We start from the raw sequence: 26,504 nt of genomic DNA, 5'->3' as shown, positions 1-26,504 counted from the left end.
CTTCGATAACCACATCGCCACAACAGTCAGGAAATCCTTCTATGTGGCATACCTCATCACTAAGGGCTTTTCATCCAGAAAAAAGGAGGTCATTGACCCACTGTACTCATCCCTCATTAGACCCATTACAGAATACAACGCCCTGTTTGGTATGTACCTCTCAAGACATCTGCAACAACTGGAAAGGCCACAGAAATACCTCACTAAAAGAATCACAGGCCTAAAGCAGATGCCCTACGCTGACTGCATTAAAAAACTCCAGCTATACTCTTGTCGCATATCGTCTACTCAGAGGCGATCTCTGCTTAACATACAAGGTCATGTCAAACCCAGAGCTGTTGGACATGCTACACTTAAAGAAATCCCAATCCCTCAGAGCCACATGCTCCAGGGATCTAAACCTTGTCATCACAATAAACAAAACATGCTGGAGGGATAGGTTCCTGACCCAGAGACTCCCCAGATTCTGGAATAGACTGCCCATACATGTCAAGCAGAGTGCCTCTTTGGCCATCTTCAAAAGGAACCTTGACGATTGGATGGGAGAAAGGAAATTCACCCCGGGGATCATGTCGGTCGCCCTGTTAGACAGGGGTCCAGGGAAGTAAATAGTGTTTGAAGAAATAGCCGGGGAATTGTTATGGCTAGGCTTGTATAGGCCCTAGGGCTGATAGCCTAGTACCAACCTATGAAATATCCCACACAGTCTGGTTGTATAAATTCAAAAACATATGAACGGGTAAACACTTAACACGTATTCAGGCCATTTTTATCCCTCATGTTTACTTGTTTGAGAATGCTTCATTACCTTTGTTTTTTAATATAACATACCCCGTTCATGCCTTCACATAGAATATTCCAGTCAATTTGTTTTATGGTTATGCAAACTTGTCTTCTCAGCTGAACTCGGTCTCTCATCCTATTCATGTGTGTGTGTGCGCATATGTATGTATTGTTAACACCCCCCATTTGTACTTATTGCTCATTTCCCTGTCATTTGTCAGCCCTTCCTCTTTCAGACTTGAGCCTGTTCATTTCCTAGTGGTGTGCTTATGATCCATCCAGCCGTTAATGGCTAGTCCTTGCAGCTCACACTGTAGTTGCATCTCTTTGTGAGGATGTACTTTTTAACAAATGGCCACTGGTTGAATGCCTTCTTTATTCTTGTATACTGCAAATAGGATCCCTTGCATTTACAACCATAAACAATGTACACATGTATAGTCTCCACCTGTATCTTAATTGTACATACTGGTATTACTGTCACTTGCATTTATAATGGTAAATAACGTACAGCTGTATCGTCTCTATTTTGTTACTGTTGTTGTTGTTTGTCTTTCGGCTTTTCCCGGTTAGGGGTCGCCACAGTCCGCTAATGATTGGCAGTAGATTTTCACGGTGCTGAGTTGCCAGCTCGACGCCCAACCTTCATTGAAGGCACGCCCATTTACGATGTACAACTTTATGCATTCTTTAATCTTTGTATAATTTTCTGTTTGTGCCTTGCACCATTGTGCCTGAGCTATGGCTGAAAAGCCAGCCTGCTTAACCAGTTACTAAAGAGAAGTAAGTAAAAGTGAGAGCCATTTAGAGGGGCTGTCATTCAGTCAGCCATGAGGCGTTGTTTGTGTCCTCATCAACTTTCCAATTATGAGAATGTTTTCTTTATTGGCCTAACCTGTCCACTGTGAGATGGGATAGATGACCACATTACCGGGGGGGCACAACATCTTCCCTTTTATGCAAGGGCATGTGGATATGCACACTTGTTATATGAAAGCTTGGTCTTCCACACTTCCATCCTCAGGTTCTGTGCTGTTCCCCTTCCTCCAAGATACTGCTGCAGCATGTGGTCAGCTTCACCTAATAACCAGAACTGCAGCTCATTCATCTATTTCTTCTGAAATATTCACCCCTGTTTCAGCAGTCTCTCCATCACTTTGTTCTGCTGGCTTGATTTACTGTTATGGGTATTTCTTTTCTAATGGCTTTATTCAGATAATCAAAAAATTAACACTTAACTGTCAAAATAAATCCTTCAGAATGGATGGGAATGATGGTCTTATTTCTTTTTTTTAAAGTCTATAAAACATAATGTCATCTCAGAATAATCATGTTCCATAAACACAGAATTCCCTGCAGCTGAAATGTTTTTCCCTTGGTTGCAAAATATATACACTATTGCCTCTTTATAACATTTTAAGACTGTTATCAGAATTGGTGTTGGTTTTTCATTTTTGTCTAGGACTCTGATAGCCACACTCTGACTAGCACTGGTGAAGCAGTTGCCTCTGTCACAAGTCATTTTTTTTTAACATATTCTATCAAGTTCATTTTTCATCACCTTCCAAACTGGCATACCACCTTAAATTCTGTGTTCTTGCTTTGTATTCCATTCCACTTAAGTGATGTTCCATCTGCTGAAGCTGATTCACCATCTTACTTGCTGTATTATAAATCTGACACAGAGTGTTCACCCGCTTCCAGCTGGTTGTGTAGGCACTATTTAAGTCCTTGTCACCCTTAAGTCCCTTCTAGTATAAAGAAAGTATGAAAGACACTCATGTTTACCAAATCAGTTTTGCTTGGCCTCCAAACTAAGTGCCACTTCAATGAATTTCTGTTGCAGAACTTTTTTATTTGGTCTTTAGTAGTAAAGCATGACAGGCATATTGTGGCAGTCTTGTTTTTACTCGAGTAGCTTTAACCTTCAATCTAATGTTGTTAATTTTCATTCTATCGTCAACTGATGAGTTTGGATTCAGTCCCTCAGATCTGACTCGACCGTTGCTAAAGCTTGCGGCAACCAAAAACTCTCAAGCTTCTCCCGTACACATAATGCTCCAACCCCAAGTACCTCCGATCTCATTTGCTGCTATACGTGAAAGACGTGGCGACAATTACTCTCGAGCAGATCAGTTTCTAAATTTTACATTTTCTATTTTTTTCCTAGCAAAATCTTTCTAATTCTTGTATTCCTTTTATTTCTTAATCTCTTACCTATTGTTAACATTATTTCTCTTTTCTCTACATGCAGCATGGTTTACTTATTACCATTGCTGGTAATTTCCCTTTTTCTCTACACGCAGTGTGTAGTTTGCTTATTACCATTGCTGGTAAATTCTTTTCCTACCTATCACTTTTATATAAAAAAATCTTTAATTTCTACTGTTGAATTTTCTCCTTAGAATCTGATTCTTTTTTCACTGTCATTCCTACCATGGCAGAAAAAGAAGAGTCCAGCTGGAGTAAAAAAAAAAAAAAAAAAAAGTCTTAAGATTCCATTATCAGATGCCCACACTTTGTGTATTGCTTGGGACCTCTGCAATTACAAGAAGATTGCTCTGTCACGGGTTTAACTCTAGAGCCTTGGTAGAGTGAAAAAATAAGTTTGATATTAAAAGGGCTTCTCCCTTCTTCTTTCAGAAGCTTTATCTGTCGCTTTGTCCCCTAAAAAGTCTAAAAGATGTAAATCATCTTCTCTCAGCCCTTCTACCTCTTCCTCTAAGGCTTTGGAGCAACCAAGAAAAATACCTCCTTCAGATCCTAATGGGAAAAAAGACAAAATTTTCAGATCTGACTTCAACCTCTGATCCGAAGCTAGCTCACAAAAAGAGATTCATCAGATTTGACCTCAACATCGGATCCAAAGCAAAAGAAAAAGCATCAGATCAGACTTTTTCAGATCCAGTGCATAAGCCAACTGATCCAGCTACTCCATCTAGTATTGTTTACCTTGCAAGGACTAGATACTTCCCTTCAGTAAATCCAGTTCCCTCCAAGGTTCCCTCTTCTTTTTGGAAAGACCTAGGTCCCCTTTGGTATTTTCCACTCGCTGTTCCAGGACCTTAACAGAAGAAGATGGTGGAGAGAGTGGTGAGAAGAATTCTCTCAACGCAGACTCTGATGGGTGCCCATTCGGCTGCTACCCCTTCAAGTCAGGAGGTCCAATCTTGTCACACTCCCTCTTCCAGTTCCTCCTCTGACTCATTCCACCTTTTCTTAGTCTTTGGATCTGAGCCGTCCACCTCTGACTCACATCCAAGGATACCTTTATCCATGGATCCGAAGTTCACTCTGAGCACTTTGGTTCAGTTGGATCCAGAGAGCTTTTGGAGCCAAGACTTCTCTGTTGGATCAGAGGTGTTTGAGTTGACTCCAAAGTTGTCAGAGCCATCTCTGCAACTCCAAGCCTCAGCAAGGGTTAGCTCGGCTCCTGATTCTGCCTTAGGGGGATTGTTCTGTGAGCAGGGAGGGACAGTGGTCCAGAAGCTTGCCTTTTTGGATCAGATGTTCTGTCCCTCTCTTGGGAGGTCTGCCTTTGAGGCTATGGAGAGAGCATTGTTGGTCTCAGCTACACAGACTATTCCTATCTTCATGGATCCTTATTCTACAGCCTTGACATCTCTGCGCTCAGAGTCTCAACCCTTTTTCCACAGGGACAGCCAGTACTGAAACACCAGGCTTCCCAACTGGGTATTCCGACTTCTTTTGATACCTCCCCAGAGCATCCCAAATGAGGAGGTCCCTAAGAAGATGTGTAAGAGGAAGCACTTGGACATCCCAGGGGAGTCCATCACAGAAGCTACAGACTTTGATGAGGGTGTAGGGTCCCCGTGGTCACCTCCTGAAGATGTCTCATTTGGAGACATCCTTGAAATATTAAACCAGAGAGTTGGCTGGATGTCCAGCAACCCTTTGTTCAAGGAGTCTGTATTCCTGGAGGCTTTTGTTACTGGTCCATCTACCACCCGAGTGACTTCACCCGCCAACAAGCTCATTGAATTGATCTCTCAGCAGGCATGGACGAATCCCAGCACAACTGAACCAATACCTAGGAGACCTGACAAAATTATGGCACCACTGGAGGACAAGCAATTGTGGGGAAAAGGAGTTTGTGTTGATGCCATGGTCATGGCGGTGGCCGCTAAAAAGGAACTTGCCGAGGAGAGTTCCACTGTTCATTCCCCCAACAAGGAGTCTTGGGCAATGGACAGTTTTGGGAAGTGTGTCTATGCTTCAGTGACCTTCACCTTAAGGTCACTGAATTATTTGGCACATTTCTCATGTTTACAGAGAGATATTATTAAGGAGCTTTCAGATGCTCTCTCTGGATCCGTTTCTGAGGAAGTGCAATTGTTTGTTACTTCTCAGTTGGCTATCCTACAGTCTATTTCCAGTTTGTCCATGAGGCTCATTTCGCTTGCAGCTGAAGGAACCTCAAGGACAGTGGATTCAGGCATTTCCATCAGGAGCCATGCCTGGATGCTCTTATGTGGTTTTGTGGAGCCCTTCAAGATTTTGTTCATCATTGCTCTTTTTAACAGCACAGCTTTGTTTGGCCTGAAAGTGAAATACACATTATCCAGGTGTGAGAAGGATGGAAAAACCCTGTCTGTCTTGGGAGTATGTTTTTCAACACCTCAGAGATCCTTTTCCAGGAATCAATAAGGTAGTCGAAAGATGTGCTTCAAAAAGTCCCAGGGACCTTTCCAGGACACGTGGAGGAAATTCCCCCGGGGGGGGGACTCTAATGTTAGACTCCAACACCGTGGTAGAGATGGCCTACAAAACCAGCGGTCCAGAGATTGTTTTTTTGACAGACTCTTCCAGCGCTCCTGAAAGGAAGCCCAATTGCCCTCCTCTGGAAGCAGTCGGGGGTTGACTGTCCCTGCACCAGAGGGCCTGGCTAGAAATAACAGATACCTGGCTGCAGAGGATTATTTCTAGAGGTGATATAGTAGCATTTTCTTTTCTTCCTCCATTGTCAAGAAAAACCCCAGATGTTCCACCCAGTCAGTGGGAACACACAGCAATTCAGGTACAAAAGATGCTAAAGTGGTCATCCAGGAGGTCTCACCAGACCAGTTAAAATTCGGAGCTTACTCAAGATTCTTTTTAGTGCCAAAGAAAACAGGGGATTGGACACAGTTTTGGATCTCATCAACTTGAACAAGTCAGTTCAATGCACCAGGATCTGGTTGGTCATGGTTCAGTCCATTCTCCCTGTTTTGGGCAAGGACGACTGGATGTGCTCAATAGACCTTCAGGATGCGTACTATCACATAAAGATGAACAGGCAATCCAGAAGGTATTTATGCGTCCGGCTGGGAGCCAGTCATTACCAGTTTAGAGTTCTGCCCTTTGATCTCACCACAGCCTCAAGGTGTTTACGAAGTGTATGGCAGTAGTAATAGCTCACTTGAGACTGCAAGGATTCCAGATGTTTCTATATCTAGACGACTGGCTCATTACTACCCTGACCAGGCATCAACTAACAGGGGCAAGAGATCAGGTTCTCCAGACATGTTTTCATCTGAGGATAACCATAAACCATGAGAAGTCTCAATTAGAGCCAACTCACAATTTGGAGTTTATAGGAGCACTGTTCAAAACAGTCCGTGATAACCTCACTCGCTCTTTCAGGGGTTCAGAATATAAAGTCACAGTTCAGAAAAATAATCCCCAGCACTAGGATTTCAGCCTACTTTATCCTTCAAATTCTAGGATTAATGTCAGTGGTTAAATCACTAGTACCTTTAGCCAGATTTTGCATGGCGATCCTTCAGTGGATGCCAGTAACACAGTCGTTGATGCTTAGCCAATCCAAGTCAACCCCAGTCCAAATCATCCACACATTCAAGAGGAATCTCGAATGGTGGATTCAGTCAGACCAGGTCCTGCAAGTCTGTCCATTTATTCCCCTTCAGCCCAAGGCCATAGTGACCACAGACGCTTCCCATTTTGGGTGAGGGGCATGTTCTGGGGAATACAGTCCAAGGCACTTGGTCCCCCCTAAGAGGCCAACTTGCATATCAGTGTTGTCGAGATGAGATCAGTGCTTTTAGCATTGCACGCTCTTCACAATGCTGTCCCTCTGGGAACAGTTGCAATTCAAATGGACAATATGTCAGTAGTTTGGTACATCAGCAAACGAGGAGGAATCGGATCTTATCCCTTGTGTCGAGAAACACTTGCTGTGTAGCAGTGGGCAGCCTCATCCAACCTCTTTCTAATAGCAATGCACATTCCAGGGAAGTCCGACGTGATTGCAGATAAGCTGAGCAAGTGCATTTTTTTACCTCATATGAGTGGTCTGCCAACAAGAATGTAGCAGAAATGATTTTTTATCAGTGGGACCAGCCTTGCTGTGATCTTTTTTGCTTCTCCCCTAAACAACAAATGCAGCAGCTACTTTGTCCTAATCCTCCTACAGGGGGAATCTACGAGGGGTGCTCTCCTTCATGATTGGCCCCCTGGTCTGCTTTACGCTTATTCTCCATTTCCGCTAATTCTGAAATTCCTACAGAAAGTTGCCATGTTGAAGAACTGAGTCATCCTCATTGCACCTTATTGACCTCGATAGATTTTGTTCTCCTTCCTTTGGCCTTATTTACTTCACCAACCTTGGATTCTGGATCCGACTCCATACCTCCTGTCTCATTCAACAGACATGATTCATTCAGACTTATCAAACCTTAGGCTGGTGACCTGGCTTCTCCAATTTAATTAATAGCCAGACAACCTATGCTGTCTTCACCTGTCCAACATATGCTTTCATTTTTCTGTAAACCCTCTACACGAAAGCTCTACTCCAGTAAATGGAAAAGGTTTGAGGTTATGTAGTCCTATCTCACCGTAATTCTTGCTGGATGGGTTCAGAGCCGATCTTTTACTGGCTCGAGGCTAACCCCTATCCCACTGCCTTACGGAAATTCCCCAGATCTCGTTTGCCGTGAAAGCTTTGAGGTTGTCTCCTTACTGGCCCGTTGGCTAAGTAATAGATTTATTTATTAAATCTTGTCCTTTTTTCAACTTTTCTTCTTCAATTACTTTCTTTATTACTGTTCTCTTTTTGTGTGACTGTTCTGAGAGTTTTTCCCCTATTTTTCCCTATAGGATTGTACGGCCCGTTTAAGTTAGAGTACCATAGGTGCCCATTTAAGTTGGAGGGCCTTTCTTCCCTGAGTGTGTGTCTTATATATATATATATATATATATATATATATATATATATATATATAAAAGTTTATAATATGCAATAGACTCTTTCTATCGCTCACTATGTTACACTGCTACAGTCATTGCACTTGGGTTATCCTGCCGTCAAGCGGTTCCCCAGTCAGCCCAAGTTCCAAAGTCTTGGTCCGGCGTCGGTTGCTGTCGCCTCCTCCCTGACGTCAGTGCGACAGGGGTATATAAGATGCAGCCGACGTCATTTTCTTCAGTCTTTCTTGCCGCGCGGTGCCCGAAGCAAAAGCAGTTCGCCAGTGCCGGTTGGCCGACTCCTGAGATTTTCATTCAGAACCGAAGTCTTCTACAAAGCTAAGTACCCCGTTGAGGAAACTTTTTCTTGCCTCAGACCGATGTCAGTTAAAGTTAAATCTGTATTTCTTGTGGGAAGCAAATACCTCATAAGGATTTCCATTCTTATTGTATCCCATGCCTAGGCCCAGACCACAACGTCACTGGTTGTTGGTTTTGTGCTAGGTTTAACAAGCGCACTATTAAATGTTGGTTTGATTTTGCCCGACGTTATTTTGGCAGAAAATTCAATTACACCATGCCGTCGGAACTTCTGACGACCGGAATACATAAAAAGCGCAAAGACAAGGATAGGCATCAGAGGCCCAAAAATGACGATGAAGCCTCTTGTAGGCCAGTCACCGGTTCTCCGATTTTCAGCGAGGCACCTTCGCAGCCCCTGATGACCGCTTCTGTAGAACCACAGGCCGGCTCTGACTCCCACGTGGAGATGGCTGGGCCTTCGGATGCACAAGATTTACAGCCTACCGAAACTAACCCTTCAGAGGGATCCAGAGTAGCTGAACAACCCGCAGCTTCAGAGGGTGTTTTCAGGCCTACTTAGTTAAGCATTAAACCTTCTGCTAAGTCTAAACCTCCTTTAAAAACAAAGAAACAAATACAGCATTCTCCAGGACAGGCCTCCATGCCTAAGAAACAAATGCTCAAAATGGCCGAAGACCTAATCACTCTGATCAGGGGGTTCCCATCCCCCTCCTGAAAAAAGGCCTAGACAGGATGCAGACTATGACTCATCTGACCAGGTATCCATCTCTTCAGATTCATCCTCAGACCTAGGATACTCTTTACCCCCTTAAGAGGATTCTGATGCCGAGGAATCTATTTCATCAGCCTCTCCGCCTGAGGACTACTCCTTTGGGGAAACCTTACATACCATGAGGGAGCATTTCCATTGGGAAGGCCAGGATTACTCTGAGTCCAAGAAAAGGCTCAGAGACTTCCTTTTATTACCTCAACACAGACCCCTTGCTATTCTGCCAGTGTTAGATATTGAGGATGATGTGTATACTGAATCCAGCTTAAATCCTGATTCTTTACCTCCAGCCCCAGTTAAGCCTGACAGATACTTCAGAGTCCCTGACTCACACAAATTTCTTTATAAAAGCCCCGTTGCTGACCCTGAAACTATTTCTCAGGGTCCCAAAGGGGTTAAGGCCTCATCAGCAAAGAATCCAATCCCCTCTGACAGAGATTCCAGAGCATTAGACAGATGGGGAAGAAAGTATATACGTCTGCAACATTAGCAATGAGGGCCTTAAATTGCCAGTTTCACATGCTCAAATATCAGCAATTTTTGATCTCAGTTGAAACAAAAAATGCTTCCAGATTCAGATCCACCTAATTTTAAGGAAATGCAGGATTTATTGCATGCAGCTGAACAAGTGGGAAAACATACTTTGCAATGTGGTTTTTATTCTTTAGAGGCCTCCTGTAGAGCAGCAGTTACAGGTTCTGTCATTAGAAGACATGCTTGGTTAAAAGAACATACGTTATCAGATCATGTTAAAGCAAAACTATTGGATGCACCTTTGCAGCAGGATGTATTTGGAGTTAAGGCAGAAGAGGTATTAAAGAAAATGGAGGATAAGGCAAAATCTATGCAAACGTTGAAGGTTTTCTTACAGGTTCATCCTCCTCGATTTAACAGAAATTGGCCAACAAAGAATTGGTCCTTTCCAGTTACAGACAGACCTCAAAGGGGCAGATACAGACGTCCAAGAGGTAGAGGTCAACCACAAGGTCCTTACAGGCCTCGACAATGGGGTGTATCAGGCCAGAAAGAAGGGGAAGACGGGCCCCAACCATATAAAAAACAGCCCCAATGACTTCCCACTACAGCTGCCAAACAGCTCTCTCTTGGCAGCCCCCTTGGGAGGAAAACTGGCACTTTTCTATCACAGTTGGCATATGATCACCAAAGACAAATGGGTTCTCAACATTGTATCTCAAGGTTACAGGTTCCACTTTCACACTCTGCCAAGGTTAAAAGGAATGCCAAATCTGCCACCAAATCAATGGGCAGAGGCTCAAAGACAAATTACAGCACTCATGGACATGAGAGCTATTCAAAAGGTACCACCACAGGAGCAAGGACAAGGATTTTACTCAAGACTCTTTCTGGTTCCCAGAAAGGACAAAGCCTGGAGGCCCATTCTGGATCTTTCTTCTCTAAACACTTACCTGGATGTTCCGAAATTCAAAATGTTGACACTACAGCAGCTTCTTCCCATGCTGGGCAAGAAAGCTTAGCTCGCAACCTTGGACCTCAAGGAGGCATTCCTGCATGTCCCTATCAGAAAAAACTGCAGAAGATACCTCAGATTCATAGCTGGTTCAATGCGCTATCAATTCTCTGCACTGCCCATTGGCTCATCTACTGCGCCCAGGGTCTTCACAAAGTGCCTGGCACCAGTAATTGCATTTTGCAGACAGAAAGGAATTCAGATTTATCCGTACCTGGGCGACTGCCTGATTCAAGCAGAGAGCAAGGGCATTCTTCTAAAGCATCTTGCGTTTGTAAAGAAGTTATTAAGTTGCCTAGGGTACACAGTAAACGAAAAGAAATCAAAACTAGTGCCCTCACAAGAGATAATATTCCTGGGTGCCAGCTTGAATACAACGGCCCAGATGGCTTAGCTCATGCTAGACAAGCAAGGACAACTGACTCAATATTTTCAATTGATGGCAACAAGCACCCAGCTCCCTGCAAGAAAAATTCTGCAGGCCTTGGGTTACATGGCATCTTGCATACTACTAATTCCATATGCCAGACTGCATATGAGGAAACTACAGTGGTACCTAAAGAGTGTCTGGTCTCAGCACTGTCAAAGTTTGGAAACAGTTATACCACTAATTCCTTGCCTTCAACAGGAATTTCAATGGTGGGCTCAAGCTTGTCACCTCAACAAGGGACAGCCTTTTACTCAACCCACAGCCAGGCAAACACTGACAACAGATGCATCGTATTACGCCTGGGGAGCACACATGGCAGGAAAATGTATTCAGGGCAAGTGGCCAGCAGAACAAAGGCATCTTCACATCAATCAAAAAGAGATGCTAACTGTACAAAATGCCCTTATAGCCTTCAAGGACCTGCTGCATCCAGGACAACTATTACTAAAGACAGACAACACCACAGTTATGTGGTACATAAACAAACAAGGGGGCACTCACTCTTATCCCCTCTGCAAACAAGCCATGACCTTGTGGAACACAGCTCTAAACTATCAAGTTCATCTGCAAGCACAATTCCTGCCAGGAGAGAAAAACACACTGGCAGACGACTTAAGCAGAAACATCATGGATCCCCACGAATGAGAACTGAATCCACAAATATTCAGAATGATAACACAGAAATGGTGGAGCCCAGCCATAGATCTGTTTGCATCCCCAATGAACTGCCAGCTACAGAAATTCCACAAGCATGGAAAGTGGATGCCCTCTCATTCAGCTGGAAAAACCTACAAGTATATGCTTTCCCACCACTAACTCTCCTTCCAAAGGTACTTATAAAAGCCAGGCAAGAAGAGCCAAAGATGATCCTGATTGCACCAGACTGGCCACGCCAGCACTGGTACCCAATCTTAAAGAACTTAGCACAAGGACCACCCTGGATTTTGCCTCAAATCCCACATCTGCTGACTCAGCACAACAATCAGATAATTCACAGCCAGCTAAAGACTTTAAACCTGGCTGCATGGAAGATTCCTTAGTCAAGCAAGCAATGCCTCTCTTCAAAGCTGTTATGGATGTCATTCTGGAGGCCAGAAGGCCTAGTACCAGGAAAGCCTATTCAGATAAATGGAAGAGATTCTGTGCCTGGAACCAGGCTCACAGCCTTGACCCTCTTGTCCTAAATATTCCTCAGATACTACAATATTTAACTGATATGCTGGACAAAGGCCTCTCCTTTTCATCTATCAAGATCCACGCCACTGCCATCTCTGCTCATTACAACACGGATCCACCAATTTTCTCTAATCCTTTGCTAAAACAGTACCTCAGAGAGGCTAAAAACATAAGACCGCCCCGCAGAGCACCTACTCCAACTTGGGACCTCAACTTCGTGTTGGAAAAATTAACTTTACCTCCTTTTGATCCAGCTAGCACATCAGATTTAAAATACATCTCTTGGAAAACTGCACTGCTCCTGGCAATAACATCAGCACGAAGAGTTTCAGAATTACAGGCACTAATGGCAGTGGAACCTTTCATCATTTTCCACCAAGACAGGGTGTCTTTAAGAACTAACCCTACGTTTATGCCAAAGGTGGTATCAAGTGTGGCTTTAAACCAAACTATTCACTTGCCAACTTTTTATCCAAATCCACAGAATAAAGGGGAGAGACTACTGCATTCTTTGGACATACACAGGCAGTTACGCTTCTACTTGGACAAAACCAAAGCTTTCAGAAAATCTGAGCAATTATTGGTAGCATATGCTGCAGGAGCACAGGGAAAAGCCATTTCAAAGCAGACTATTTCAAAATGGATAGGACACTGTATACGTTTCTGCTATACACACCATGGGAAATCTGTACCTAACAGCATTAGATCTCACTCCACCAGGGCAACAGCCACTTCAAGTGCCTACCTCAGAGGAGTACCTACCAAGGACATTTTGGAAGCAGCAACTTGGAATTCTGTGCATACCTTCACCAAGCATTACCATCTACCTCAATACTTTAAATCCAGAGCTGGCTTCGCCACTGCAGTGCTGCAGGGCCTTATAGCCATCCCTAATGCCTTATAGAACCAGCCACCCTACCTCAGCTTTGGGATTCTACCCAAGTGTAATGACTGCAGCAGTGTAACACGATGAACATAGTACAGTTTTGTACCTACCATAAATGTAGATGTTCGAGTGTAGACGCTGCTGCAGTCCAGGTTACCCTCCCTCCTTCCCCTCTTACTTGCTGGTACGTACCCATGTCATCTACCCTTTACTACCTATGGGGAGTATTTGCTGGTAACTGAAGGTTGTTGATTGCTTTTCTTATGTATGTTTTATTAGCAATTTGAATTGCCTACCTTTTTGGGGGCACCTGACATCGGGGGCAAGAAAAACTGAAGAAAATGGCATCGGCTGCGTCTTATATACCCCTGTCGCACTGACATCAGGGAGGAGGCGACAGCAACTGACGCCAAACCAAGACTTTGGAACTCAGGCTGACTGGGAAACCACCTGACGGCAGGATAACCCAAGTGTAATGACTGCAGCAGTGTATACACTCGGAACATCTACATTTATGGTAGGTACAAAACTGTACTTTGCCTTCTCTAGCTAGACTATAGTCTTTTCTGTTAGACTGTCTAAAGAAAAAGACCATCGCCCCTTCGGGGTTTAAAAAATGTGATAGATGCTCACAAAAGATGTCTTTAACAGAGTCACACCAGTTGCGTGTATTGTTTAGGTGAAGCTCATTTGCAAGAGCCCTGTACCTTTTGCTATGCGTGTACCAGGGTCTTGAATGAGAGAAAATGCAAACTAATTGATAGGGGTCTTATGACCAGCTCCTTCCAGGAACAGCTGGAACTTGGTCAGGCAGCTCCTAAGACTTTGAAACATAAATTTTCGGCCCCAGTTTCCGAGCCGTCAAAAAAGACCAGAGCGTCGGAGCCAAGGAGTTCTGGCTCCGATTCAGCTTCTTCCACATCAGTACCATCGGTCTCCTCAGTGACGAGGCAACCTTCAGTACAAAACAGTTACCAGATATTGATCCTGTGTCACCTACCTTAAGATCTCCGATTTTGGAGAGGACATTGAGCGGGTGGTGAATAGGTTGCTTTCAGATCCAGCTCTGGCAAAGAAATTGGCCCCTCTGGACCCAAAGGCTTTGGAGCCGACCCTTTTACAAACCACTGCTCCTCCTCCAACTGCTTCGATCTCGGAGCCAATCACTTCAGGTTCTTCAGTCTTGGATCCATCAGTTCTGGAGATCCTCCCTGCTTCCTCGAAACCGATTACTCTATCCTCAGTGGCTCAGTCTGGAGCCGAGGGATCTGGGAGCCGACGCTCTCGAGTTGACTCCGAGGGGGACAGCCACCCTGTGTTTTCTTCCGAACCGACCCTCCCTCTCGGTGCCTTTGCTCAGCTCAGCTTGGCTCCCACATCTGCTTCAGAGCCTTTCCCCCTGATTAGGAGCTGACCATCTGTCTCCTCGGAGCGGAGGGGAGAAAGGCTTTCGAAGCAATAGAGAATGCTTTATCCTCTGCAAAAGCCATACCTTTGGAACCTGTGTCCCACCAGCAGCAGGCAGCAACCTCATCTCCCCTGCCACCCCCACTGCGTAGGGAACCAGAGACCCAAGCAGCCCCTATTGGAGGTGCCCCCTTTTCCGAGACCTCCCCAGAATATCTGACTGGAGAGATCCCTCGGAAGAGACTGTGTAAGAGGAAGCATGTTGACTCACCTGAGTCTGTCGCTTCTGACACTGATTTGTAGGAATCAGAATGGTCCCCTAGATCCCCCTCTGAGGAGGTCTCCTTTTCTGACATCCTAGAAATCTTTAGACAGAGGGGTGACTGGAAGACCTCTAACCCTACTGAGGATGAATCAGTGTATCTTGAGGCCTTTGTTTCCTGACCTTCCACCTCCTGGGTGACACCGCCTTATGACCAACTCTTAGGGGTCATCTTGTGGAAAGCCTGGACCTCCCCAGACTCTGTGGAGCCCGTCCCAAGGAGGCCAAATAAATTCATGACAGCACCTGTAAAGAAGGCTTTTCTTACCAAAGGAGTTCCCATTGATGCTATGGTGGTAGCAGCAGCCACCAAGAAGGAGTTATCTGAAACATCTTCTAATATCCATCCTCCCAACAAGGAGTCTAGGACGATGGATAGGTATGGGAAGCGTACCTTCTCTTCAGCGGCATTTACTCTGAGATCACTGAATTACCTTACCCACTTTACTCGTCTTCAGAGGGATCTCCTGAAGGAGTTAGGAGAATACCCTTCAGTAGCACCGGGATCCATGGATAAGTTTTCTGCGCAGCTCTCCACCTTTACATCGATAGCTAACTCCTCCATGAGGCTGATATCGTATGCAGCGGATGGAGCGAGTAGGGCAGCCGCAGATTGAATATCCCTCAGAAGACATTCTTGGATGCATCTTTGTAATTTCACGGAATCCTTTGTCTTCCTTCACTAACATCCCCTTTGATGGTTCGTCTCTTTTTGGACCCCAGGTGAAAGAGACTTTGACCAGGTGCGAGCAGGAAGGGAAAACCTTATCTGCCGTTGGAGTCCGTTTCTCCACCCTATCCCAAGGGTAATACTCGCGGCAGAGGAGGTCTGCAACATCAGGGAGCTAGAGAAACCTTCTCTGATTTGTTCCTTCCACCGCCCCTGAGGGGTTGCTCGACTGCCCTTCTCTGGAGGCAGTCGGGGGTCATCTTATTGCTGAACCCAAGCCCCTGGCTAAACATTTTTGCAAGATCGTTGGGTACACACCATAGTATCCAGAGGTTATCTGATTCCCTTTGTTTCCAACCCCCCAGCAAACCAGTCTCTACCAGATGTGCCACCCATTCAGCTAGACCGTGCAACATCAGAGGTTATCTCGTTGCTGCAAAAAAGAGTCATCCAAGAAGTCCCCACAGAGCAAATAGGATCCGGAACTTACTCTCTCTTCTTTTTAGTTCCAAAAAAAACAGGGGACTGGAGATCAGTTCTAGATCTCAGCAGACTCAACAAGTCCGTAAAGAAATTGAAATTCCGAATGATCACTCTGCAGTTGATATTCCCCTTTATCGGGAACGACAGTTGGATGTGCTCAATAGATCTTTAGGACGTGTACTACCACATCAAAATGGTTAGGCGCTCCAGGAGGCACTTATGCTTCCAGCTGGGAGCCAGTCATTTTCAGTTCCAAACACTGCCCTTTGGTCTCATTACAGCCCCCCAGAGTGTTCACCAAATGCATGGCAGTGGTAATGGCTCACCTGAGACGTCAAGGATTCATAGGTTAGGTTCATAGGTTGGTACTAGGCTATCAGCCCTTGGGCCTATAAAAACCTAGCCATAACAATTCCCTGGCTATTTCTTCCCACATTATTTACTTTCCTGGACCCCTGTCTAGCAGGGCGACTGACGTGATCCCTGGGGTGAATTTCCTTTCTCCCATCCAATCGTCAAGGTTCCTCTTGAAGAGGTCCAAAGAGGCACTCTGCTTGACATGTATGGGCAATCTCTTCCAGAGTCTGGGGAGTCTCTGGGTCAGGAACCTATCCCTCCAGCATGTTTTGTTTATTGTGATGACAAGGTTTAGATCCCTGGAGCGTGTAGCTCTGAGGGATTGGGATTTCTTTAAGTGTAGCATGTCCAACAGCTCTGGGTTTGACATGGCCTTGTATGTTAAGCAGAGATCACCTCTGAGTAGACGATATGCGACAGAGTATAGCTGGAGTTTTTTAAGGCGGTCAGCGTAGGGCATCTGCTTTAGGCCTATTATTCTTTTAGTGAGGTATTTCTGAGGCCTTTCCAGTTGTTGCAGATGTCTTGAGAGGTACATACCAAATGGGGCGTTGTATTCTATAATGGGTCTAATGAGGGATGAGTACAGTGGGACAATGACCTCCTTTTTTCTGGATGAAAAGCCCTTCGTGATGAGGTGTGCCACATAGAAGGATTTCCTGACTGTTGTGGCGATGTGGTTATCAAGACCACTGTCCACCTGTGTCCCTAAGTCTCTTATCACACTTTCTGTGTTTAGTGTACTGCCACCTATATGGTAATTCATGGATACATGTTTTTTCCCAAAGGGGATAACAATACATTTCTTGGCATTGAGCTTGAGCCCATGGCTCTGGCACCAAGCATCTGTTTCTGTAAGGCCCTTTTGTAGAGTATCCACATCATTTGGGGATTCAGTAATGGCTCCCAGTTTGCAGTCATCTGCAAACTTTGTTAGCCAGAGTCCCTTAGTGTTGACCTGTACTTCAGAGAAGTAGATGCCAACCAAGAGCGGCCCCAGGACTGAACCCTGAGGTACTCCACTTGTCACTTGTCTGGAGCTGGATTTGGAGTCGGATACTTTTACAGTGTGGGTTCTATCAGTAAGCCATTTAGTAACCCATTGGGTGACATAGGGATTAATGCCCAACTTAGTAAGTTTATCTATGATTCCAGAGTGGGGGATGGTGTCAAAGGCCTTGGCAAGGTCTAGATAGGCTGTGTGGACCACCTTACCCTTGTCCATGGCTCTGGAGACTGATTCAAAGAAGTCAATCAGGTTCAGGAGACAAGATCGGCCCTTCACAGACCCAAACTGGGTGGGGTCCAGTGTTTGAAGGTTGCCAATGTCTTTGTTTATAAGTTCCATGATAATGCGCTCCATGGCCTTGCAGATAAGGCCTGTCAGACTGATGGGACGGTAGTTTCCGGGATCCAAGGTGGATCCCCCCTTGTGGATTGGGATAACTGTAGCTCTGCCACTCAGTGGGCACGAAACCTGAGGTGAGGCTATGATTAAACATGACACTTAGGTGAGGTGCCAGTTCATATTGTAGTTCATGTAGTACACAGCCCGGGATGTCATCTGGTCCCATGGATGCTGTATTCTTGGCTTTAGAGAGTGCATTTTGTACCTGTGTGGCCATTATTACTGGAATTTGGCAATCTTCCAGTATTGAGATGGGCCATTTAGGGGGTGAGAGGGGGGTTAAGTTGGCACTGAATCGATCTGCCAGGATATTGGCAATATCCTTCGGATCAGTATATTTAATGCCATTCTGTTTTAGCTCAGAGCAGATCTGAGCATTGCCATTTAGATTCTTGACATAGTTATAGAATGCTTTGTGGTTGTCTTTGGAATCTTTGGCAATTTTATTTTCGTAAATAGCTTTGGAGGATTTTATGAGTCATCTCAGTTTCTTACTGAGGCTAGTAAGGGAGTTTTTTGCATCCTGGGATTTTCCTCTTTTCTGCAAAAGTTTCTTCCTTTTGTTGTAAAGTTTGTTTATGGCAGGGGACCACCAGATTGGCTTCCTTTTTTTGGATGAGAGCATTTTGGTTCTATTTGGGATGGCATGATTCATGCATGTGTTTCCGTACCTAGATGACTGGCTCCTCACTGCTACCACCAAGCATCAACTCATCAGAACCAGGGACGAGACTCTGTTCTTATGGATCAGTTTGGGCATCACAGTCAACCTAAAAAAATCAACCTTATCTCCTCCGCAGCACATTCTATTCTTAGGCTGAGAAATAGACACAGCCACCATGTCAGCAAGACTAATACCAGAAAGAGTAGAGTCTCTACACAATCAAGTCAGATCCTTGCTAAACAGTCACAAAGTTCAGGCCAGGGTAGTCCTTCAAGTCCTAGGGACTGTGGCTTCCTCCATCCTATTAGTTCCTCTAGCCCGTCTACACATGATACTTCAGTGGCTGCTATTTGCCCAATGGTCGATGCAAGACCTTCCATTGTCTCATCAGAGTTTCATAACAAACACCTGCAAGAAGGATCTGACATGGTGGCTGCATACAGAACTTCTCTTAGGTCGTCCGCTTGCCCCCCCCCTCCCCCCAAGAGAAAGCAGTTTTGACCACGGACGCTTCCCAGATGGGTGGGGGGGCATTATGTGGGAATGACAGTCCAAGGTACTTGGCAGAACTACGAGAACCACTTGCACATCAATGTTCTGGAGATGAGAGCGGTGCTATATGCATTGCAAGCACTTCACAGCTCTCTTCCCATCGGGACAGTTGCGATCCAGTCAGACAACATGTCTGTCGTGTGGTACATAAACAAGCAAGGAGGAACCAAATCTTACCTGCTTTGCCGAGAGGCCTTAAGAGTTTGGAAATGGGCGATGGACACTCAACATTTTCTGGTAGCAATGCACATCCCAGGAAAATCCAATGTGATAGCAGACAAACTCAGCCGAGCAATTCTGATGCCTCACGAGTGGTCCCTGAATGCAGAAGTTGCGAAAGAGATCTTTCACAGATGGGGCCAGCCTTGCTGCGACCTATTCGCCACACACCTGAACACCAAATGCAGCAGCTACTTTGCCCCAAGTCCCCATCTGGGGATGTCACCCAGGGATGCTCTAGTCCACGATTGGCCCCCGGGACTTCTTTATGCCTTCCCACCCTTTCCTCTCATCCCAAAGGTAATACAGAAAGTAAAACAGTTGAGGAATACCCTGATCCTCATTGCTCCTTACTGGCCTCGACAAGTATGGTTTCCCTTCTTGTTGCCCTATCTTTTGGAGGAACCATGGATTCTGGAACCATCTCCAGACCTCCTGATTCATCAGTCGGGGCAGTTCCACCCCTCCATCCACACCCTCAAATTGACAGCATGGCTGCTCCAGTTCCATGAATAGCCAGGTGCGTCTCCCTCTCCCTTTCAGTCAAACACATTCTGATCTCATTCCATAAGCCTTCTACTCGGAAGTTATACTCCCGCAAATGGAAAAGGTTCTCTATTTGGGCTATAAACCAAGGCCTAGATCCCTGTACAGCTCCTATAGAGTATATTTATCCTTCCTTGTGTCAGTTTTTCATGAAGGAGCTGCAGCTGCTACAGTCAGAGTTCGGTTAGCTGCCATTTCTAATTTCCATTTTGGCTTCATGGGAAATTCCATCATGTCGCACTCTTTGTGCAAAACCTTTATGAAGGGAGTTCTCCTTCTCAGGCCTCCGATCAAACACCTATCAGAACCCTGGGACTTAAATTTAGTTCTCACATCATTAATGTCTGCACCTTTTGAGCCCTCTTCCTGATCTGATCTGAAATTGTTATCTTGGAAAACACTATTCTTAGTAGCCATCACCTCTGCTAGGAGAGTCTCAGAACTGCAAGCCCTTACTATTCAACCTCCTTACATTATTTTCCACAAGGATAGAGTCTCACTCAGGACAAACCCTTCCTTTCTTCCCAAGGTATGCTCAGAGCATAATCTCAACACTACTATTGAGCTACCACTGTTTTTTCCAAACCATTCTAATAAATCTGAGTACAGACTACACCAGTTAAACGTTCACAGAATTCTCAGGTTTTACTTGCACATGACAAAAGAATTCAGAAAATCAGATCAATTATTTGTGTCCTTTTCAGACAAAAATAAGGGCTTGCCTGTTTTTAAGGTTACTCTTTCAAAATGGCTTTCAGATTGTATTTCCTTTGCTTATCAAACTGCTGGCAAACAATTACCCGACAGAGTAAAAGGCCATTCTACTAGGACACACTGCCAGATCCCACTCTGATGGACCTCCTGGATATCCACAAAATAAACAGCACCAGAAGTGTACCCATTCTAAAGACTTAAACCTTGCCTGTGATATAAATAGAATCTGCTGGAGAGACAGGTACAGTGGAATGAAAAAGTATTTGACCCCTTCCTGATTACTTATTTTTTTGCATGTTTGTCACACTTAAATGTTTCAGATCATCAAACAATTATAATTATTAGACAACGATAACCCAAGTAAACACAAAATGCAGTTTTTAAGTGATGATTTTATTTATTAAGGAAAAAAAAGACTATCCAAACCTACATGGCCCTTTGTGAAAAAGTAATTCCCCCCCTTGTTAAATCATGAAGTAACTGTGGTCAATCACATTTTTGGGAAAGCTGAGTTCAATTTCACTTAGCCACACCCAGGCCTGATTACTGCCAGATCTGTTGAATCAAAAGATCACTTAAATAGAACCTGTCAGACAAAGGGAAGTAGGCCAAAAGATCTCAAAAAGGAAGACATCATGCCGCAATCTAAAGAAATTCTGGAACAGATGAGAAACAAAGTAATTGATATCTATCAATGTGGAAAAGGTTACAAAGCCATTTCTAAAACTTTGGCATTCCAGCGAACCACAGTGTGAGCCATTATCCACAAATGGAGAAAACATGGAACCGTGATGAACCTTCCCAGGAGTGGCCGGCCTACAAAAATTACCCAAGAGCACAGCGATGACTCATCCAAGAGGTCACAAAAGAACCCAGAACAACATCTAAAGAACTGCAGGCCTCACTTGCAGCAGTTAAGGTCAGTGTTCATGACTCAACCATAAGAAAGAGACTGGGCAAAAATGGTATGCATGGCAGAGTTCCAAGGCAAAAACCACTGCTGACCAAAAAGAACATAAAGGCTCGTTTCACTTTTGCCAAAAAGCATCTTGATTATCCCCAAGACTTTTGGGAAAATATTCTGTGGACTGACTAAACAAAAGTTGAACTTTTTGGAAGGTGTGCCCTGTTAAAAGTAACACAGCATTTCAGAAAAACATCATGCCAACACCCAAACATAGTGGTGGTAGTGTGATGGTCTGGGGCTATTTTGCTGCTTCTGGACCTGGTGACTTGTGATGGAACCATGAATTCTGCTCTCTACCAAAAAACCCTGAAGGAGACTGTCCGGCCATCAGTTCGTGACCTGAAGCTGAAGAGCACTTGGGTTCTGACACAGGACAGTGATCTAAAATACATCAGCAAGTCCACCTCTGAATGGCTTAAAAAAAACAAAATGAAGGCTTTGGAATGGCCTAGTCAAAGTCCGGACTTAAATCCAATTAAGATGCTGTGGCATGACCTTAAAAAGGCAGTTCATGCTCAGAAACCCTCCAATATAGCTGAATTAAAACAATTTTGCAAAGAAGAGTGGGCCAAAATTCCTCAACAGCGATGTTAAAGACTCATTGCCAGTTACCTGAAACTCTTGATTGCAGTTGTTGCTGCTAAGGGTGGCACAACCAGCTATTAGGTTAAAGGGGCAATTACTTTTTCACATAGGGCCATGTGGGTTTGGATAGTTGTTTTCCTTAAATAAAATCATCACTTAACTGCATTTTGTGTTTACTTGGGTTATTGTTGTCTAATAATTATATTTGTTTGATGATCTGAAACATTTAAGTATGACAAACATGCAAAAAAATAAGAAATCAGGAAGGGGGCAAATACTTTTTCATTCCACTGTACCTGTCTCTCCAGCAGATCCTATTTATATCACAGGCAAGGTTTAAGTCTTTAGAATGGGTACTTCTGGTGCTGTTTATTTTGTGGATATCCAGGAGGTCCATCAGAGTGGGATCTGGCAGTGCCCTGTGTGCCGGGCATAGATCTTCCCTCAACAGCCTGTAGGAGTCAGAATACAGGGATAGGGCTTTGAGGCAGTCTGCATAGGAAATTTTGCTTACGCCCTGTATTCTTTTAGTGAGGAACCTCTGTGGACGTTCCACTTGTTTGGTATACCTGGTTAGGTACATACAAAAAGGGGCATTATACTCAATTATAGGTCTGATGAATGTTTAATACAGTGGAACAATTACTTTACTGGACCTAGATGCCGTACCTTAGTTTATAAGTTGCACAACATAGAATAATTTCCTCACTACTGTAAACATGTGATGGTCAAAGGCTAGATTACTGTCTGTGTGTCCCTAATACCCTCCCTGACTACTGGGTCAACTCTAAGGGGTATGTTGTCAGTCTGATAGTTATCAGGGAGGGGATGACTTCCCAAAGGATAACATTGTGCATTTCTTGGCATTTAGTTTTAGTCCATGGCTCTGACATCAGTTGTCTGTGTCAGCCCTTCCTAGAGAACATTTGTGTCAGTGACAAGGACAGCTCCTACTTTGCAATCATCTGCAAATTTAGTCAGCCAGAGACCATTGATATTGGCCTTGACTTCAGATAAGTAAATGTCAAAAAGGAGCGGTCCAGGACCAATCTGTGAGGGACTCCACTTATGACGGGCCTCTTTGTAGAGGTGGACTCTCCAGTTCTAACTTCCTGGGTCCTGTCTGTGAGCTAGTTGGCTATCAACCAGATGACATAAGAGTTTTTACCTAATTTCAGCTAATACACATGTATAGCTGGCAGCATTTGATGAATGGTGAACACTAGAATAGCTGCCTTTGCAGGCCATTTAAGCCTAGCACATTTCTCATGAAAGTTGAGAACCAAATGTGTCAGGTGTACATCTTAACCAGTACGTTAATGCCAAAGGCTAACATAAGAAGATACACTGTTCAGACATGCCAGAAAATAAATAAATGTAAGAAAAGAAAAAAGCACAAAGTGAATGACAGCAGTAAATTCCAGCACTAAATCAGTACTTAGAGCCGTGAACCAAAGGTTGCACATTTCCCCACTGTTGTGACTTCTGAACTGATGTATGTAAGTTGGGGGAGGGTGCTCTGGAATAAGGCTAATTTGGTGACCACCAAAAATGTTTTTGGTGACTTTTTTTGTTAGTTTGACTGATCAACATTTGATTTAAAGCCTTTTGGGGGGTAGTAATTAATCTGCATAGGTGCCACTTTCTTGGACATTTATCTTAATTTTTTTTAGTCTAGATTTAGCCTATAAATGTGTGTTTTTCTCACTGTAAATGTGTTAATTCAAGGTATCAATTCAGCTGTCACCAATCATCAGTTAAATATTTAATAATTCAATTTACTGCTTAATTTAATACGTCACCATTAAAAATATGTACTTAATGCATTGCATTATCAACTATAATATCTAAATGTTCACTTCCTGCTAAAGCCCGGGGGTGGGGTGCCTTATAATGTAACATAAACTTCATCTGTAATTAAGTTAGTTTATTAGAATAGTCACCTCCCCTGGGCAAAAAAGGTTGTGTTAATGCAGGGAAAAAAAAAAAAGGAAATCCCCAGTTGAACCCCCATGTGCTTTTATATATTTTATTCTGCAACCGGACTACTTAAATTTTGATTCCTAATATCGCCAGGATGTTCCAGTTTTCGAACCTTCTGCGACCAGACTACTTTAATTTTGATTCCTAATATCACCAAAACGTTGAATTATTAAATAATGGGTTGGGTTTGTATCTGTATAAATTGAATGTACTTGCACTTTGAATTTAATCCTGTAAAGGCAAATGGCCAAGGTTCCAGATTGGTGAAATGAAGTGGTTATTTTTAACAGCTGAATAGATTTTATTGTTTTATAGTAGTTCTATTTTTTTTGTTTTTGGTTAATTCAAGTTATGTCAGAAAAATTATGAAACCTACTGTATGTAAATTGGTCTGAATAATGTTTACATATAGTTATTTCCATTTGTGGGCCAGGTAGTCTGACAGGGTAAAATCCTTTTTCAGCAGAAGCCTGGGAAGAAAAGCTCCATGTTTACATGTTAAACTAAAAACATTAGAAACCTTGCACGTGATTACAAGTTTTAAACTACCCAAAGTGGATTTGAGAAACAAGTTTATAAAAACATGCCTAGGCATGAACAAAAGAAAAGAAACAAAATGGCTTACATATGATTATAAAAAAGACATCTTTTCAGTTTTGTGACTGAAAAAGATCTTTGGATCGTTTTACCTATTCATCTGATAAATGCTGATAAATTAATGTACATATTGATGAATTGTGATACCTCCATTAAGGCACTTTGATGCTCTGTCAAGCAGGTGTGGTGGCAGTCACCATTTACTGCATTATGATCCAGGCATTATTGATGTGGCTTACTTTGACCCTTTGCTTTTCAGTCCTTTTTTGGATGTTCCATGTACTGACCATCTAGCTAGTGTTTCGTCATGACCAGTGAGATAATATTTTTTTATCGCTGTAAGAGCTCCATGGCTCATTCATTAAATTAGGAGTGGGAATTGCCCTTCAGACACTTAGGACTAGAATTTGTGTTTAGCCCTACCTTTCCTCTCTGTATGCCCGAAGTGTTCAAGATGTTAGGCATGCAGTGGATGACCATTGAGATATGTTCATACCTCAGCATGTTATAATTGGTGACCATGACCCCCTTGCGGGCAGCAGTACACAGTCTCCACTGTGGATTCAGCTCCAGAGAGCATGTTCAGATACATGTTCCCTTCTCTCAAATCAGTTGCATCATGTGTCCAAGCTGCTTAATCAACTGTTCACCTGGGCCATAATCACAACCTTCTTTCTAAATGCCAGTGGGTGTTGCAGATTTGTGCTTATGTGTTCCACTTATGTTCCGTTTTGCATTGGCCTTTGAAACATTGGGTCATTTTCCTTCTCTGACCTTGTTTAACCAGCATGCCTAGTGTTCCGCAAAAGTTGAGCTTTTCCAGCATGTTTTTGCTTTCACATTTAGTTTTGCTACTCCTAGATTTGCATTGCATACCTTTTCCCCTAAACTTGTCATTTTAAGGAAGTGTACTTTATGAAACAGATAATGTAAGCCAGTGCAAAGATTCTGCATCACCAGTTGTATGGGTTGCAGTATATGAAACTTACACATTTTGAAATTTGGAAATGCTCCCCTTTCTTGACCCACTGTTTTGATTTTAATCTTCACAGGTTGAGAGGTGGACGTTATCAAACTGGGACATAAAAATAAACAGGTAAATTATCTGGGCTGCTGTCCTTTTTCAGTTATAATTGGGGATCCAGGAAAAATAAAAATAAAATAAAATATAGTAATCTGAATATTGACATAAAGGATATGAAAGGTACATTTAAGAGAACTGTAGTTGATAAACGTGTACATAATATGTTTTACACTCTGTGGTGTCCTACAGCATAATTGGTGTTGGATGTATTTGCAAAATACCTTTTGTTTAAATCTGTAGAAGTGGGAAATAAACAATACCTGATGGGATTAGTAGTCAATGTTCAGAAAGCAGGTGCTCTTAAATTCAGGCAGTAAATCATGCTGTAGGTTACTTTTAACTGCCCTAGTTGTGCCTGATGTTTTTATCATAGTAGGTAGGTAGCTCCTTGTGTCCGGTCCAATTCTTGAGTAGATTTTCTCTCCAATAGCTAGTTTAAATTTTGGTCTAACAAGAGAGAGTGTGTGTGTCTGTGTGTGTGTCTGTGTGTGTCTTGGTTGCTTACAAGTGAATTGTTCTGGTCTCTAATTTGTAGTACATTCCAAAATGGATGATTGTTTTCTGTATAAACCAATTAACTTCCGTCACATTTTAATGCTGTACTGTTAGAAAAGTGACACAGCTTTGGACTGAAGTGCATATTTTGTACGAGGCTGTTATTTTTGGGGTCCAGTATCTGAACTGGAAATATTGAGATGAAGAGTTATCTGTTGTGAAGCAGAAAGTCATCCATTCATAGGCTAAACACTCCACTAATGGTTAGAAACTGTGAGCCTTGTTTACTGTCTAATTTAACCTGTGCTAGAGTAAGTGATTATGGATTTTGAGTCGTACGTGTATACACACACACACACACACACACACACACACACACACACACACACAC

At 43.5% G+C, this 26,504-nt stretch overlaps 1 protein-coding gene across 3 annotated transcripts in view; it reads left to right on the top strand.

Annotated features, from left to right (window-relative positions):
- RIPOR1 (RHO family interacting cell polarization regulator 1) overlaps positions 1–26,504 on the top strand; it is a 2,621,322-nt gene that overhangs the window by 424,531 nt on the left and 2,170,287 nt on the right. The window contains exon 1 of one of the 3 annotated variants that reach the window (XM_044058661.1): positions 25,613–25,630. The exons of the other annotated variants lie outside the window; for them this stretch is intronic. The gene's annotated coding sequence lies outside the window, so the exon portion shown is untranslated. Of the gene's footprint in view, positions 1–25,612; positions 25,631–26,504 lie in introns of those variants that run through there. 3 annotated transcript variants of the gene reach the window in all.

Source organism: Protopterus annectens, chromosome 16.part0, assembly GCF_019279795.1.
Source record: "Protopterus annectens isolate FY-2018-M chromosome 16.part0, PAN1.0, whole genome shotgun sequence".
In the NCBI taxonomy this organism is placed as follows: Eukaryota; Metazoa; Chordata; order Ceratodontiformes; family Protopteridae; genus Protopterus; species Protopterus annectens.
This window is presented reverse-complemented; position numbering and strand designations above follow the sequence as displayed.